Here is a 16,996-nt window from a genome sequence, read left to right on the forward strand (position 1 = left end):
ATTACTTGTATCATACACTTTAAGCATTTGAAGAAGTTGTTTTGAATGGGAGGGAGAGGTTAATTTCAACATTAAATGAAGCTCTGTTATTTTGTTGTGATAAGTTGCCGCATACAGAATTTTCTTTAAAGAAAGCTTTAAGTAACAGTGGCTGTTAACTTTGGAGCATCTTGTTTGCTTCAGAACCCATGTGCATCATTCTAAAACATTTCATAGGCTGATAACCTGAGTTATTTTGACTTCTGCTCCCATGTTTATTTTTAGGGAGTGACCATTACTTTAGAGACAATATGAAGGATCTAACTTTTAGTGTATCTCATAATGAAGACAAAAATGTTAAATTTCATTTTGCTTCTAGAAGTGCAGAGAAAAGAAGGAAATGATGACGAATCTTTTTACCTTACAAAATAAATGTTAGCTGTGTTTCAGCATGTGTCATATTATGTGGGTGAAATGGCCATCTGCAATCTCTGGCTCTCCTAAGCTGAATTAGATTTGCCACTGCATGTGCCTAACTCCCTGAGCTTACTCCTATCATAATAGCCATCACACACTGTATTGTAATTTCTCGTTCACTTGTCTCTCTCCATTATTAGATTACTAACATGCGGCCAATGACTGTGTCTTAATTATAGTTTTATCATCAACATCTTACAGTGTCTAGAATAAAGGAAAGTGCTCAAAAAATATTTGTGTAATAAATGATAGAGAATTTAAGGAATTTCAATTCCAGGCTTTATATTTTTTTCTTCCTCATCTTTTCCATAAATCTTTAATAAGATTAAAAAAAATCTTACTACAAAAATATGACTTATATTCAGTAAAGTGTCCAACTTTTAAGTGTACTGCTCAATGAATTTTTACATATTTATAGAAATAGTTGCAGGGACCACCTTACCCAGAACAAGATATAGAACATTTCTAGCACTCTTCTTTTTCCTTTTGTTCTGTTTTCCTCACTTAAAAAGAAAATTATCTTCATTGTACTCATGTAAGTTATAACGAATTCCAACTGGAATAATTATAAAGAAACAATAGAACTATGAGAAAATGGGATTGTCATATTGTAATTGGCCAGTACTATGTCATCCTCCTGGTAAAAAGTGAAATGTTTCAAGATCATTGAAAGAATTCTTGTTTTCTGGTTTTGGGGTATTATTATTATTTTTTTTTTGAGATGGAGTCTCGCTCTGTTGCCCAGGCTGGAGTGCAGTGGCCGAATCTCAGCTCACAGAAAGCTCCGCCTCCTGGGTTCACGCCATTCTCCTGCCTCAGCCTCCCAAGTAGCTGGGACCACAGATGCCCGCCACCTCGCCCGGCTAGTTTTTTGTATTTTTTAGTAGAGACGGGGTTTCACCATGTTAGCCAGAATGGTCTCGATCTCCTGACCTCGTGATCCACCCGTCTCGGCCTCCCAAAGTGCTGGGATTACAGGCTTGAGCCACTGCACCCGGCCTTTTTTTTTTTTTTTTGAGACGGAGTCTAGCTTTGTGGCCCAGGCTTGAAGTGCAGGGGTGTGATCTCAGCTCATTGCAGCCTCCACCTCCTGGGTTCAAGTGATTCTCTTCCCTCAGCCTCCCAAATAGCCAGGATTACAGGTGTGTGCCACCACTTCTGGCTAATTTTTGTAATTTTAGTAGAGATGGGGTTTCCCCATGTTGACCAGGCTAATCTTAAACTTCTGACCTCAAGTGATCCACCTGCCTTGGCCTCCCAAAGTGCTAGGGTAGGCGTGAGCCACCGCACCAGGCCAGAATTATTGTTTTTACATTAATATCAAAGCACAGTGTGCAGAGACAGATCACTTTAGACATATACTTTTTTGGTTGTGAATACTATAAAATTTGATTTCTTCTATGGAGAATTATAAGTTATATCATAATGGGAATCCACTTGTTCCCCTAGAGTTCTACACTGAATCTGTAGGACCAAATAAAGGAATGGATGTAGGTTTTAGGAGTCTGAGTGAAATAAAAACCATTTCTGAATCTGGCCAATTCTGGTAAGTTCACGACTATTAAAGGTTATCAGTGCTAGAATTTCCAGTAGATAATAATCATTCTTTATTCATTTCTGAGAATTTGATTTTTCTCAGAAATACATTTATGTATTTCATTTTCTGGAGACTGTGTTTTCATGTTTAGATGTGTTTAAACAAGGATTTAAGTAAGAACAATTGTAGTTTTAGGGGATTGTGATGACTCCCAGGATTGAGAACCACTGCCTTGATTGTTGACTTTGTGATTCTGTGCAGGTCATTCTAAACGTCGGTTTTCTCATTTTGCTTATTTGTTCAGTTCTCAAATGGTACCTGTATGTTGGAAAAGGAAGGATTGTGTGAACTGGAACATGAATATGAACTGGACAAAGGTGTGAACTGAGCCACTGGAAGGACACTGCTATCAGAAGCTAGGCCAGCAGTGTTAGCTAAAGGCATTTAGGCAGAAATCCCCATACAAATAGACTGACGTGTCTACAGCCAGCTGCATTTTTGAAAACAGGGGCTGTTAGGGAGAATTTGCCAGCCTTTGGAGGCTGTGAGGGGAGGACAGGGCAGGATAAATAACATTTCTGGCACAGGTGAGTTCTGGAGTAAAGGGTTGGGTGAATAAGAAGGAGCAAATATCTTGGTTTTATTTTATGAGAGTAAAACAAATGACCAAAAAATGGGAGAAATAAGAAACTGTTTCAAGAAGGCATATTCCCGTACCTTTGTTTTCCAAGCTACAATTGCTACATCTCCAGCATAGCATAGCAACTGATTTAGTAGAAACAGAAAGAAAAGTTAAGATTGTTAATTATCTTGGGCAGACAGGATTATGTGAAGGGGGTGGGATAAATTTGATTAGCTGTTTTTTTAAAACCATATTTTTATATTAGTTCACTTGTTAGAAGATAACAAAAATAACATTTTCTAATGATTTCCACCAAAGTATTGCCTTTAAAGGTTAATACTTATCCTCTTTGCACAACCTCAATACTGGAGATTTTTACCTACCTATTTTTAAAAATTTTATTACATTTTTTTTTATTGAGGCATAATTTAAACTCAGGAAAATTTACAAATATCGTGTATTTAGTTTGATGAGTTTGAGGGGGGAATGATTAAACTAGTAAACAGTTGTTGAAGTAGGCCAACCCAGAAAACATGAAATTTAAAATATTAAAGACAGTTTTTAGGAAAGATTCTTTGTGACTGCCTTCTTGCAGAGGGTTTCAGTTGTGATTTGTTTTTGTTCACATGGTTCAATGCAGCAAACATCTCACTGAGTTTAAATCACTGTGCTGGATGCGTAGGACATTGAGAAATGACTACATATAGGAATTATCCTCAAGAAGCTTACAATCTAATGAAGAGTTTAAAGTAACTGCACAATAAACTATAGTGAAAGGTAGGTTTAAGAAGGTAGAATAGACGGAAAATTATAAAGTTGGTCTAGTATAATTTAGGCTTATGGTATGATGAGCAACATTCTGTTGTTGGATGATACAAAGCTGTGTGTTTGGCAAACAGCTGCAGGCATTGGTGAAACTTTGCTTCAGTTGCCCTTCCATTCAGTTTGCTACATAATACAAATCTTAAAAATACGTAAATTCCTTTTTTTTTTTTTTTGTGGTAATAAATTATGGTTACAGTTCTGTGTTTCGTTATATAACTGAGGAAAGGGCTTTATGTGTTTCAGTGGTTCATCCTCTAAGTAGAACTTGCGCTACCAAGTGTTATGAGAAATATCAGAGAAGCATGTGTTATTGGACACAGGGCAGAAGACCACATTTTGACTCATGAGAGTTTTCCTTTGCTCTGAATTTTTCCTGCTAAAGCCAGTCTCATACTGTTAAGTATTACAGGGCTGGGCACAGTGGCTCACACCTATAATCCCAGAACTTTGGGAGGCCAGCATGGGAGGATTGCTTGAGCCTAAGAGTTTGAGACCAGCCTGGGCAACATGGCAAGACCCTGTCTCTACAAACTGAAAAAAACAAAACAAAACAAAAAAAACAAGTCAGGTGTGGTGGCCACATCTCTGGTCCCAGCTACTTGGAAGGCTGAGGTGGGAAGATCACTTGAGCCTAGGAGTTCGAGGCTGCTGTGAGCTCTGATCATGCCACCTACACTCCAGCCTGGGTTACAGAGTGTGACCCTGTCTCAGAAAATGAAAAAAAGGTATTGCAGCTTTAGAATAGTATATATTAATCTACTATACCTGGTAGCAGGAAGCTATTTGGTAACCAAATAAGAGACAGGGAATCTATGTTACATTAGACAACTTTTAGTCATCTTCATCTTCCTCTAAATACTTGAGGAAGATATTCTAACCTAGATCATGGGCCTAGATTTCTCATTTACCTGTCTTTTTAATTAGAGTTGAGGATTTTCCTGATGGAAACCCCAAAGGAGTTTCAGATAATTAGTTGTCATCAACAGATGGGTGCGGGGAGGGTAGACATTCTCCATGGGTCACCGGAGTGGATGAGACATTGCCAGAGGGACTGCCATCCTTCTGTTTCTTCCTGAAATCTTGGCAATGGCTGACTCCCTGTCCACCTAGCATCTGCACACACATTTGATGGCCAGACCGCTTCTCCTGATGAAGTCAGCCTAATTAACAAAGCCAAAATGGACCCGTTAAAGGAGAGTTACAGGTCCCTGCTGTGGGAGGGCAGCCAGGTCTGTTTTTATTCCTGAGTGGACTAGTACAAGGTATTTTCAGGGGCAGAAGTTGGGGAAGTGTATGTTCAAATGAGCTTCATGGTAATTGCTCATGTGGGTTTATTAAATATTCCCAGAGTATTAGTCACATTACAGACCATAAGTTTTAGTGACTCAGAGAGAATATATGTAAATATCAAAAGGACTAAAAGAGAACAGAAAATTTAGAAGAGCATGATCAATTGACCATGACAACTGGTGCCTTTTGGCAAAGACAGATATTTCTGGCATTTAAAAAATCTGAGCTGTAGACAACTATTTTTTTCAGTGACGAGGGCTATCTTTTGACGTTCTGATGTATCATGAAGTGTCTGATGTTTTGAGAGTCACGGTGGACTAAGATAGTGTTTCTCAAAGTGTTTTCAGAATTTCCTAAAGTACTTATCAAATATGCAGATTCTTGGCTCTTATCTCAGGTCTTCTCACTTCGATTTTAGAGGGATAGTCTGGGAACTGTATGTTTAACAAGGCTCCCCCGGTGACTCCAGTGCAGATGGTCTGCTGAACACACTGAAAGCTTAAGGTGACCCAGGTACTACTGCTGAAACAAATAGATTTTTATAAAAGAAGGATTTTAATAGAAAAACTGAATGTGTCTAGAGATATTTCTAGATAACATATACATCCCCTCTCTGCTTTTTAAAGTGTTGTGCTTCTCAGGTATTTTAAGGTATAGTTCTTAACCAGGGTTATTACATCAAAATCAACTGACAGGTTTTTCAAAACTAGAGAATCAGTCGATGATGTTTAGAATACTATGAAGGGGAAGAGAATTTTCATTCTTTTCTCTCCCTTATTTCTCCCAAAAAGATCTACCTCAGTCCTGGAGAATGGAGTAGGGTGGGGGCATTGGAAAGTGGCTGACTGTGTAATCTTAGCAAGGTTGGAGTTCTGGTGGCACACTCCATTTTTATTAACCAGAACAAACCAGAAAGGTTTAGCCAGAAGCTTCCAGGCATTCCTGTGTTCAGCTGTGAACATTGCTCTGAGATTGGAAAGAGGCCATTCATGGCTTATCAGAAGAGTTCTGCCCATACTCTGAGAGACTGCTTTGGTAATCTTTGCCCCTGTTTCTCTGATGCTCTTAAAATGGATGAGATGGGCGAGTCTACCCTGCCAGTGAGGGGTGTGCATATCCCCAGAAACCACGAAAATGCATGAGGACAAGGGTTTTTGCACCATGATGATTCTCAACTCCACCATCAGAATTCTGCTATATAGATTTTGAGGCCCCACCCTGACCTACTTAACAAGAATATCTTCGAGTTGAAGTTGAGAATTCTACACTAAGGAAAGCTCCCTGGAGAATTAGGAAGTGCAGCCAGATTGCACCCTACTGAGCTAGAGCATCTTCTATGAGAAATATGTTCCTTTAGCAGCTCCAAAGTGTGATAGCCCCTATCTTAATTCAGTGAGAGGGAAAATTATAAATAAAAAGAGAAATAAGCATCAATTCCCAGCAGTTACACTTTGACTTTATCCCTGCCTCACCCTAAGATTTTGTATCAAGCAATGGCAGAATGAGAAAAACTGTGGGGAAGAGAAAAGAGGGGAGCTAGCAGTGGGGCTTTAGGTGGGTCTACCACTACCACCTAAGCTTAGGTGTAAGTACATGCAACTGGAAGGAATAGCAAGCCAGAAATACAGTTATTGAAGGAAAATTGGCAATTGGATTGGTAAAGAGGAAGTGAAGCAAATGGGGAAAACTAAAGGTTCTACAAGACAAGTGAACCAGAACATCAGAGGACACACAGCCCTTCCCTACTCAGTCCAAACAAAGAGATCCCTTAATGTATCTTCACTTGATATATGCTGATAGAAGATACAGCACTGAACTAAGAAACTTGTAAAACAACCTGATACCATGAAAATGATTGGGAAAAAGATGAACGGATCCTTATTGGGTTATTGGCTCCCAAAATGAGAAAACAAAAAACAACATATGTCCACTGTCGAATAATTCGTACCCCAAAAAATCTGTTGTGAAGCCTAACAAAACTATAAGACAACATTCCAAGCAGAATTAACAATAGTCAAGTGAACATTTTATGATATAAAACAAAAAATTAAAGAACTAAGAGCAAAATGGACAAACAGGAAGGACTGGAAAGAAGTGATTTAACTCAGAAAATGGAAGAAAATGACAGTTATCTGAGAAATGAGGAGTAATTACAGGGTGCCCAGGGGAGAGCACACCCAAAAAATTAATAAGGGACATTAAAGAAACAAAGGAAAATGAAAAGAATGAAAATAAGATAAAGAATTATTTGAAAAGCTAGAGATAAAATAGTGGAAATGGAAGACAGATCCAAAAAGAATAACATTTGTATATGTGTCCTTGAAGAACAAAGACAAAAAAAAAGTGACAGAAGTATTATTTTAAAATATCATTCAAGGAGTTTTTTCAACAACAAACAAAATATCTTAAAGTACATTTGAAAAAGAGTATCGATTGGGTACCTGGAATAAACCCAGAATGTTCAATTTTAAAACTTATTATATTAAAACCATTAGATTTTGAAGATATAAATAATTATGACTACCTGTAAAAAGATAAAATAATTTTAAAAGGCAAATATTTAGACTGTCATTATACTTCTCAAAAACATTATACAATGCAAGGTAATAATGGAGCAATGTTTTTTGAAAACCTAAAGATTGACTCAAGATTTTTATATCAAGCGAAGTCTCCTTTAAGATCTAAGTTATAGAAAACTGTTAAACATTTAAGCACCAAAAACATAAGCAACAACTAAAAAAAATAGATAAATTGGATTTGATCAAAATTTAAAACTTGCGTGCTTCAAAGGATACCATCAAGAAAGTGAAAATGCAACCCACAGAAATATATCTGATAGGGGACTTGAAATAATTCTTACAATTCATAATAAAAAAGACAAATAGCTGAATGAAAATATGTTCAAAGGATTTGAATAGACATGTCTCAAAAGAAAATACACACATGGCCAAGAAACACATAAAAAGATGCTTAGCATCATTAGCCATTGGGGAAATGTAAATAAAAACCACAATCAGATATGACTTATACCCACTAGGGTGGCTATAATCAAGAAGACAATAACAGATGTTGGAGAAAATGGAGAGAAATTGAAACCTCATACACTGCTGGCAGGAATGTAAAATTATGGAAGCACTTTGGAAAACAGATTGTCAGTTCCTCAAATAATTAAACACAGTATTACCCAGCAATTCTGCTCTTAGGTATATACCCAAGAGAAATGAAAACATATATGTTTACACCAAACTTGTATATGTTGACAGCAACATTATTCATAACAACTGGAAAGTAGAACTCAAATGTCTGTCACTTGATTAATGGATAAACAAACTGTTATATCAGATAGTGGAATATTATTCACCAGTAAAAGGTACTAGTATATGCAGCAACATGGATAAACCCTGAAAGCAGTATGCTAAGTGAAAGAAGCCAGAACCAGAAGGACACATGCTGTATGATTCTTTTTATATGAAATATTTGGATTTGGCAAATCCATACAGATAGAAAGTAAATCCAGGGGATGTGAGGAAGGGAGAAATGATGAGTGACTACAAATGGGTATAGAGTTTCTTTATGAAATGATGAAACTGTTGTGGAATTATATGGTGGTGATGGTTGCACAAGTTTGTGAAAAAACTAAAAAATCACTAAGTCACACACTTTAAAAGGATGTATTTAATATTATGTGAATTATGTCTCTATAAAGCTGTTTTTTAAAGACCTCAAGGACTTAGAGATCTGTGCACCCATGATCCCTTCTCCAAGCATCTACTAAAGCAGTTAAGTGTGATTCAAAGCCTGTAGTCACATGTAGCTTTTTAGATATACACACACCATAAAATTCGTCCTCTTAAAAAAGTATGTAATCCAGTGACTTTTAGTGATAATTTAAATGAGTTACAATTTATAAATATATAAGACTTAGTTAATTCATTGTATTAGTCATATTTTAGATGCTCAGCAGCCCCATGTAACTAGTGGGTACCATGCTAGAGAGTAAAGACATAGAACATTTCTGTCCACACAGAAAGCTGTATGGGCATGATGTACCAGAGGATTAACTTATCTAACCAAGAAATAGCTAGTATATTTTAGCAAAAGGAATGATAGTGAGCATTTTGGTATATATAAATGTAGATTTGAGACTGAAAGGTGGGAAAAAGGGTGGAAGATTAATATACAAAAAGTGGTGACAAACTGTTAGTAATGCAGCTTGACTGGGAGTGGTAGCTCATGTGTGTAGTCCTAGCACTTTGGGAGGCCAAAGCAGGAGGATAGCTTGAGGTCAGGAGTTTGAGACAAGCCTGGGCAACATAGCAAGACCCTATCTCTACAAAGAATTTTTAAAATTAGGCAGGCATGGTGGCATACACTTAGAGTCCCAGCTGCTTGAGAGGCTGAGGCAGGAGCCTCTCAGGAATCCTTGAGTCCAGGAACTTGAGGGTGCAGTGAGCTATGATTGGACCACTGCACTCTAGCCTGGGTGACAGACCCTGTCTCTAAAAACAAAAAAAAAAATGCGCTTAGAAATGGGAAGAGAGGGGGGTGCACCCAAGATGGCTGAATAGGAACAGCTCCAGCCTCCAGCTCCCAGTGTGAGTGACACAGAAGATGGGTGATTTCTGCATTTTCAACTGAGGTACCGGGTTCATCTTACTGGGGAGTGCCAGACAATTGGTGCTAGTCAGCTGGTGCAGCCTGACCAGCAAGAGCTGAAGCAGGGCGAGGCATCGCCTCACCAGGGAAGTGCAAGGGGGAAGGGAATCCCTTTTCCTAGCCAAGGGAAACTGAGACACACAACACCTGGAAAATCAGGTAACTCCCACCCTAATACTGCGCTTTACCAAGGGTCTTAGCAAACGGCACACCAGGAGATTATATCCCACACCTGGCCCGAAGGGTCACACGCCCACGGAGCCTCCCTCATTGCTAGCACAGCAGTCTGAGGTCTAACTGCAAGGCAGCAGCGAGGCTGGGGGAGGGCGCTCGCCATTGCTGAGGCTTAAGTGGGTAAACAAAGCCACTAGGAAGCTCAAATTGGGTGGAGCCCACCGCAGCTCAAGGAAGCCAGCCTGCCTCTGTAGATTCCTCCTCTGGGGACAGGGTATAGCTAAACAGAAAGCAACAGAAACCTCAGCAGAGGTAAATGCCCCTGTCTGATAGCTTTGAAGGAGCAGTGGATCTCCCAGCACGGAGGCTGAGATCTGAGAACGGACAGACTGCCTGCCCAAGTGGGTCCCTGACCCCTGAGTAGCCTAACTGGGAGACATCCCCCACTAGGTGCAGACCAAAACTTCACACCTCACACAGCAGGGTACACCTGAGACGAAGCTTCCAGAGCAAGAATCAGACAGCAGCACTCACTGTTCAGCAATATTCTATCTTCTGCAGCCTCCACTGCTGATACCCAGGCAAACAGGGTCTGGAGTGGACCTCAAGCAAACTCCAACAGACCTACAGCTGAGGGTCCTGACTGTTAGAAGGAAAACTAACAAACAGAAAAGACACCCACACCAAAACCTCCTCAGTACGTCAACATCATCAAAGACCAAAGGCAAATAAAACCACAAAGATGGGGAAAAAGCAATGCAGAAAAGCTGGAAATTCAAAAAATCAGAGCGCATCTCCCCCTGCAAAGGAATGCAGCTCATTGCCAGCAATGGAACAAAGCTGGACAGAGAATGACTTTGACGAGTTGAGAGAAGAGGGCTTCAGTCGATCAAACTTCTCAGAGCTAAAGGAGGAACTACGTAACCAGCGTGCAAAGAAACTAAAAACTTTGAAAAAAGAATGGATAACTAGAATAATCAATGCAGAGAAGACCTTGAAAGAACGGATAGAGATGAAAACCATAACACGAGATATACGTGACAAATGCACAAACTTCAGTAACCGACTCCATCAACTGGAAGAAGGAGTATCAGTGATTGAAGATCAAATGAACAAAATGAAGTGAGAGGTGTGGGAAAAAAAAGTAAAAAGAAATGGACAAAGCCTCCAAGAAGTATGGGATTATGTGAAAAGACCAAATCTACGTCTGATTCGTGTGCCTGAAAGTGAAGGGGAAAATGGAACCAAGTTCGAAAACACTCTGTAGGATATCATCCAGGAGAACTTCCCCAACCTAGTAAGGCAGGCCAACTTTCAAATTAAGGAAATACAGAGAACGCCACAAAGATACTCCTCGAGAAGAGCAACTCCAAGACACATAATTGTCAGATTCACCAAAGTTGAAATGAAGGAAAAACTATTAAGGGCAGCCAGAGAGAAAGGTCGGGTTACCCACAAAGGGAAGCCCATCAGACTAACAGCAGATCTCTCGGCAGTAACTCTCCAAGCCAGAAGAGAGTGGGGGCCAATATTCAACATTCTTAAAGAAAAGAATTTTCAACCCAGAATTTCATATCCAGCCAAACTAAGCTTCATAAGTGAAGGAGAAATAAGTAAAATCCTTTACAGACAAGCAAATGCTTAGAGATTTTGTTACCACCAGGCCTGCCCTACAAGAGATCCTGAAGGAAGCACTAAACATGGAAAGGAACAACAGGTACCAGCCATTGCAAAAACATGTCAAAATGTAAAGTCCATCAATGCTAGGAAGAAACTGCACCAACTAGCGAGCAAAATAACCAGCTAATATAATAATGACAGGATCAAGTTCACACATAACAATATTAACCTTAAATGTAAATGGACTAAATTGTCCAATTAAAAGACACAGACTGGCAAATTGGATAAAGAGTCAAGACCCATCAGTTTGCTGTATTCAGGAGACCCATCTCACATGCGGAGACACACATAGGCTCAAAATAAAGGGATGGAGGAAGATCTACCAAGCAAATGGAACACACAAAAAGAGCAGGGGTTGCAATCCTAGTCTCTGATAAAACACACTTTAAACCATCAAAGATCAAAAGAGACAAAGAAGGCCATTACATAATGGTAAAGGGATCAATTCATCAGGAAGAGCTAACTGTCCTAAATATATATGCACCCAATACAGGAGCACCCAGATTCATAAAGCAAGTCCTTAGAGACTTACAAACAGACTTAGACTCCCATACAATAATAACGGGAGACTTTAACACCCCACTGTCAACATTAGACAGATCAACAAGACAGAAAGTTAACAAGGATATCCAGGAATTGAACTCAACTCTGCACCAAGCAGACCTAATAGACATCTACAGAACTCTCCACCCCAAATCAACAGAATATACATTCTTCTCAGCACCACATCGCACTTATTCCAAAATCGACCACATAGTTGGAAGTAAAGCACTCCCCAGCAAATGTAAAAGAACAGAAATTATAACAAACTGTCTCTCAGACCACAGTGCAATTAAACTAGAACTCAGGACTAAGAAACTCAGTCAAAACCGCTCAACTATATGGAAACTGAACAGCCTGCTCCTGAATGACTACTGGGTACATAATGAAATGAAGGCAGAAATAAAGATGTTCTTTGAAACCAATGAGAACAAAGATACAACATACCAGAATCTCTGGGACACATTTAAAGCAGTGTGTAGAGGGAAATATCCCTGAATAGGCCAATAGCAGGCTCTGAAATTGAGGCAATAATTAAAAGCCTACCAACCAAAAACAAGTCCAGGACCAGACGGATTCACAGCCGAATTCTACCAGAGGTACAAGGAGGAGTTGGTACCATTCCTTCTGAAACTATTCCAATCAATAGAAAAAGAGGGAATCCTCCCTAACTCATTTTACAAGGCCAACATCATCCTGATACCAAAGCCTGACAGAGATACAACAACAAAAAAGAGAATTTTAGACCAATATCCCTGATGAACATCGATGCAGAAATCCTCAATAAAATACTGGCAAACCAAATCCAGCAGCACATCAAAAAGCTTATCCACCATGATCAAGTGGGCTTCATCCCTGGGATGCAAGGCTGGTTCAACATATGCAAATCAATAAATGTAATCCAGCATATAAACAGAACCAAAGACAAAAACCACATGATTATCTCAATAGATGCAGAAAAGGCCTTTGACAAAATTCAACAACCCTACATGCTAAAAACTCTCAATAAATTCGGTATTGATGGAACGTATCTCAAAATCATAAGAGCTATTTATGACAAACCCACAGCCAATATCATACTGAATGGGCAAAACCTGGAAGCATTCCTTTTGAAAACTGGCACAAGACAGGGATGCCCTCTCTCACCACTCCTATTCAACATTGTGTTGGAAGTTCTGGCTAGGGCAATCAGGCAAGAGAAGGAAATAAAGGGTATTCAGTGAGGAAAAGAAGAAGTCAAATTGTCCCTGTTTGCAGATGACATGATTGTATATTTAGAAAACCCCATTGTCTCAGCCCCAGATCTCCTTAAGCTGATAAGCAACTTCAGCAAAGTCTCAGAATACAAAATCAATATGCAAAAATCACAGGCATTCTTATACACCAGTAACAGACAAATAGCCAAATCATGAATGAATTCACATTCACAATAGCTTCAAAGAGAATAAAATAGCTAGGAATCCAACTTACAAGGGATGTGAAGGACCTCTTCAAGGAGAACTACAAACCACTGCTCAGTGAAATAAAAGAGGACACAAACAAATGGAAGAACATACCATACTCATGGATAGGAAGAATCAATATTGTGAAAATTGCCATACTGCCCAAGGTAATTTATAGATTCAATGCCATCCCCATTAAGCTACCAATGAATTTCTTCACAGAATTGGAAAAAACTGCTTTAAAGTTCATATGAAACCAAAAAAAGACCCCGCATTGCCAAGACAATCCTAAGCCAAAAGAACAAAGCTGGAGGCATCACGCTACCTGACTTCAATCTATACTACAAGACTACCATAACCAAAACAGCATGGTGCTGGCACCAAAACAGAGATATAGACCAATGGAACAGAACAGAGCCCTCAGAAATAATACCACACATCTACAGCCATCTGATCTTTGACAAACCTGACAAAAACAAGAAATGGGGAAAGGATTCCTTATTTAATAAATGGTGCTGGGAAAACTGGCTAGCCATATGTAGAAAGCTGAAACTGGATCCTTTCCTTACTCCTTATACGAAAATTAATTCAAGATGGATTAGAGACTTAAATGTTAGACCTAAAACCATAAAAACTCTAGAAGAAAACCTAGGGAATACCATTCAGGACATAGGCATGGGCAAGGACTTCATGTCTAAAACACCAAAAGCAACGGCAACAAAAGCCAAAATTGACAAATGGGATCTAATTAAACTAAGGAGCTTCTACACTGCAAAAGAAACTACCATCAGAGTGAACAGGCAACCTACAGAATGGGAGAAAATTTTTGCAATCTACTCATCTGACAAAGGGCTGATATCCAGAACCTATAAAGAACTCAATCAAATTTACAAGAAAAAAAACAACCCTATCAAAAAGTGGGCAAAGGATATGAACAGACACTTCTCAAAAGAAGACATTCATACAGCCAACAGACACATGAAAAAATGCTCATCATCACTCGCCATCAGAGAAATGCGAATCGAAACCATAATGAGATACCATCTCACACCAGTTAGAATGGCAATCATTAAAAAATCAGGAAACAACAGGTGCTGGAGAGGATGTGGAGAAATAGGAACACTTTTACACTGTTGGTGGAACTGTAAACTAGTTCAACTATTGTGGAAAACAGTGTGGCAATTCCTCAAGGACCAACTAGAAATACCATTTGACCCAGCCATCCCATTACTGGGGATATACCCAAAGGATTATAAGTCATGCTGCTATAAAGACACATGCACACGTATGTTTATTGCGGCACACTATTCACAATAGTAAAGACTTGGAATCAACCCAGATGTCCATCAGTGACAGACTGGATTAAGAAAATGTGGCACATGTACACCATGGAAAACTGTGTAACCATAAAAAAGGATGAGTTCGTGTCCTTTGTAGGGACATGGATGCAGCTGGAAACCATCATTCTCAGCAAAACTGTCACAAGAACAGAAAACCAAATACCGCATGTTCTCACTCATAGGTAGGAATTGAACAATGAGATCACTTGGACACTGGAATGGGAGCATCACACACCAGGTCCTATTGTGGGGAAGGATAGCATTAGGAGACATACCTAATGTAAATGATGAGTTAATGGGTGCAGCACACCAACATGGCACATGTATACATATGTAACAAACCTGCACGTTGTGCATATGTACCCTAGAACTTAAAGTATAAGAATAAAAAAAAAAAAAAAAAAAACTCAAAAAAAAAAAAAAGGAAATGGGATGAGAGAAAAAGGAGAAAGAGTAAAATAGAAGGAGCTTATTGATTGCTGTCTAGGCAACAGGTGTAACTTACAGAATATTGACAAAAACTGGCAAGCCAGATAAAAAATGATTACACAAAAATCCAAGAGGATAAGGTCATTTAATACGATATAAGTACAAAGATAACCATAGAACAAAAATACAAACTTCCTTAAATACCAGAACAATTAATGTATTAAAGAAGATATATATCCTATAGAGAGGGAAACATGACAAATATGAATATGAAATAATTATGACAGAGTTGAGACTCAGATATATCAGGACATGTGCTTGAACCCAACCTTCTATTGCCTTCAAGAGACCCATCTCACATGTAATGACATCTGTAGGCTCAAAGTAAAAGGAAGAAGAGAGATCGTGCAAATAGAAAACAAAAAAGAGTAGGAGTTACTATTCTTGTATCAGATAAAACAGACTTTAAACCAACAACAGTAAAAAACAAATTACATTATATAATAAAAGGTTCAGTTCAACTAGAAGATTTAATTATCTTATGTACATAGTCACCTAACATCAGAGCATCCAGATTTATAAAATGAATACCAGACCTAAGAAAAGAGATAGCGATACAGTAATAGTAGGGGATTTCAGTATCTCCTTAAACAGACTATCAAGGCAGAATACTAATTCTGGACTTAAATTCGAAATTTGACCAAACAGACCTAATAGATGGCTACAGAATACTCCACCCAACAACCACAGAATATACATTCTTCTTATCTGTGCACAGAACATTCTCAAAGATTGACTACATGCTCAGTCATAAAGCAAGCCTCAACAAATTCAAAAAACTGAAATCCTGTCAAACATCTTCTCAGACCACAGTGGAATAAAACTAGAAATTAATACCAAGAGAAACTCTCAAAACCACACAAATAGGGCTGGGTGCAGTGGCTCATGCCTATAATCCCAGCACTTTGGAAGGTCGAGGCAAGAGGCTCATGAGGTCAGGAGATCAAAACCATCCTGACTAACATAGTGAAACTCCCGTCTCTACTAAAAAAAACAAAAATAAAAAATAAAAATAAAAAATTAGCTGGGCATGGTGACACATGCCTGTAGTCCCAGCTACTCAGGAGGCTGAGGCAGGAGAATTGCTTGAACCTGGGAGGCAGAGGTTGCAGTAAGCCGAGATCACACCACTGCACTCCACCCTGGGCAACGGAGCGAGACTCTATCTCAAAAAAACAAAAAAACACAAATACATGGAAACTAAACAGCTTAGTCCTCTGATTCACTTTGGAATAAACACAAAATTGAGGCAGAAATAAAAAAAAGAATTCTTTGAAACAAATGAAAATAGAGACACAATATACCAAAACTTCTGGGTACAGCAAAGGGAATGCTGATACCACTAAGTACCTACACCAAGAAAACAGAAAAATCTCAAGTTAACAACTAATTGTTGGACCTAAAGGAACAGGAAAAACAGAACACACTAAACCCAGAGCTAGCAGAAGAAAAATAACTAGGATCAGAGGAGAATGAGACCGAAAAAAAAAAAAAAGGTCAGTGAAACAAAAAGTTGGTTCTTTGAAAGGATAAACAAGATTGATAGACTACTCACTAGATTAAGAAAAAAAAGGGCTGGGCGCAGTGGCTCGTACCTGTAATCCCAGCACTTTGGGAGGCTGAGGTGGGCGGATCACAAGGTCAGGAGTTCAAGACCAGCCTGGCCAATATGGTGAAACCCCATCTCTACTAAAAATAGAAAATCAGCTGGGCGTGGTGGCATATGCCTGTAATCCCAGCTACTAGGGAGACTGAGGCAGGAGAACTGCTTGAACCCGGAAGGCAGAGGTTGCAGTGCCACTGCACTCCAGCCTGAGCAACAGAGTGAAACTCCATAAAAAAAAAAAAAGAAAAAGAAAAAAAAGAGAATATCCAAATAAGCACAAATTAAAAATGACAGAGATGAGATTACAGCTGATAGCACAAAAATAGAAAAGATCCTCAG

General features: G+C 38.9%; 1 protein-coding gene across 1 annotated transcript in view; it reads left to right on the top strand.

The window, feature by feature from the left end:
- PHLPP1 (PH domain and leucine rich repeat protein phosphatase 1) overlaps window positions 1–16,996 on the top strand; it is a 269,089-nt gene that overhangs the window by 203,186 nt on the left and 48,907 nt on the right. The window lies entirely within an intron of this gene.

Source organism: Theropithecus gelada, chromosome 18, assembly GCF_003255815.1.
Source record: "Theropithecus gelada isolate Dixy chromosome 18, Tgel_1.0, whole genome shotgun sequence".
NCBI classification, from domain to species: domain Eukaryota; kingdom Metazoa; phylum Chordata; class Mammalia; order Primates; family Cercopithecidae; genus Theropithecus; species Theropithecus gelada.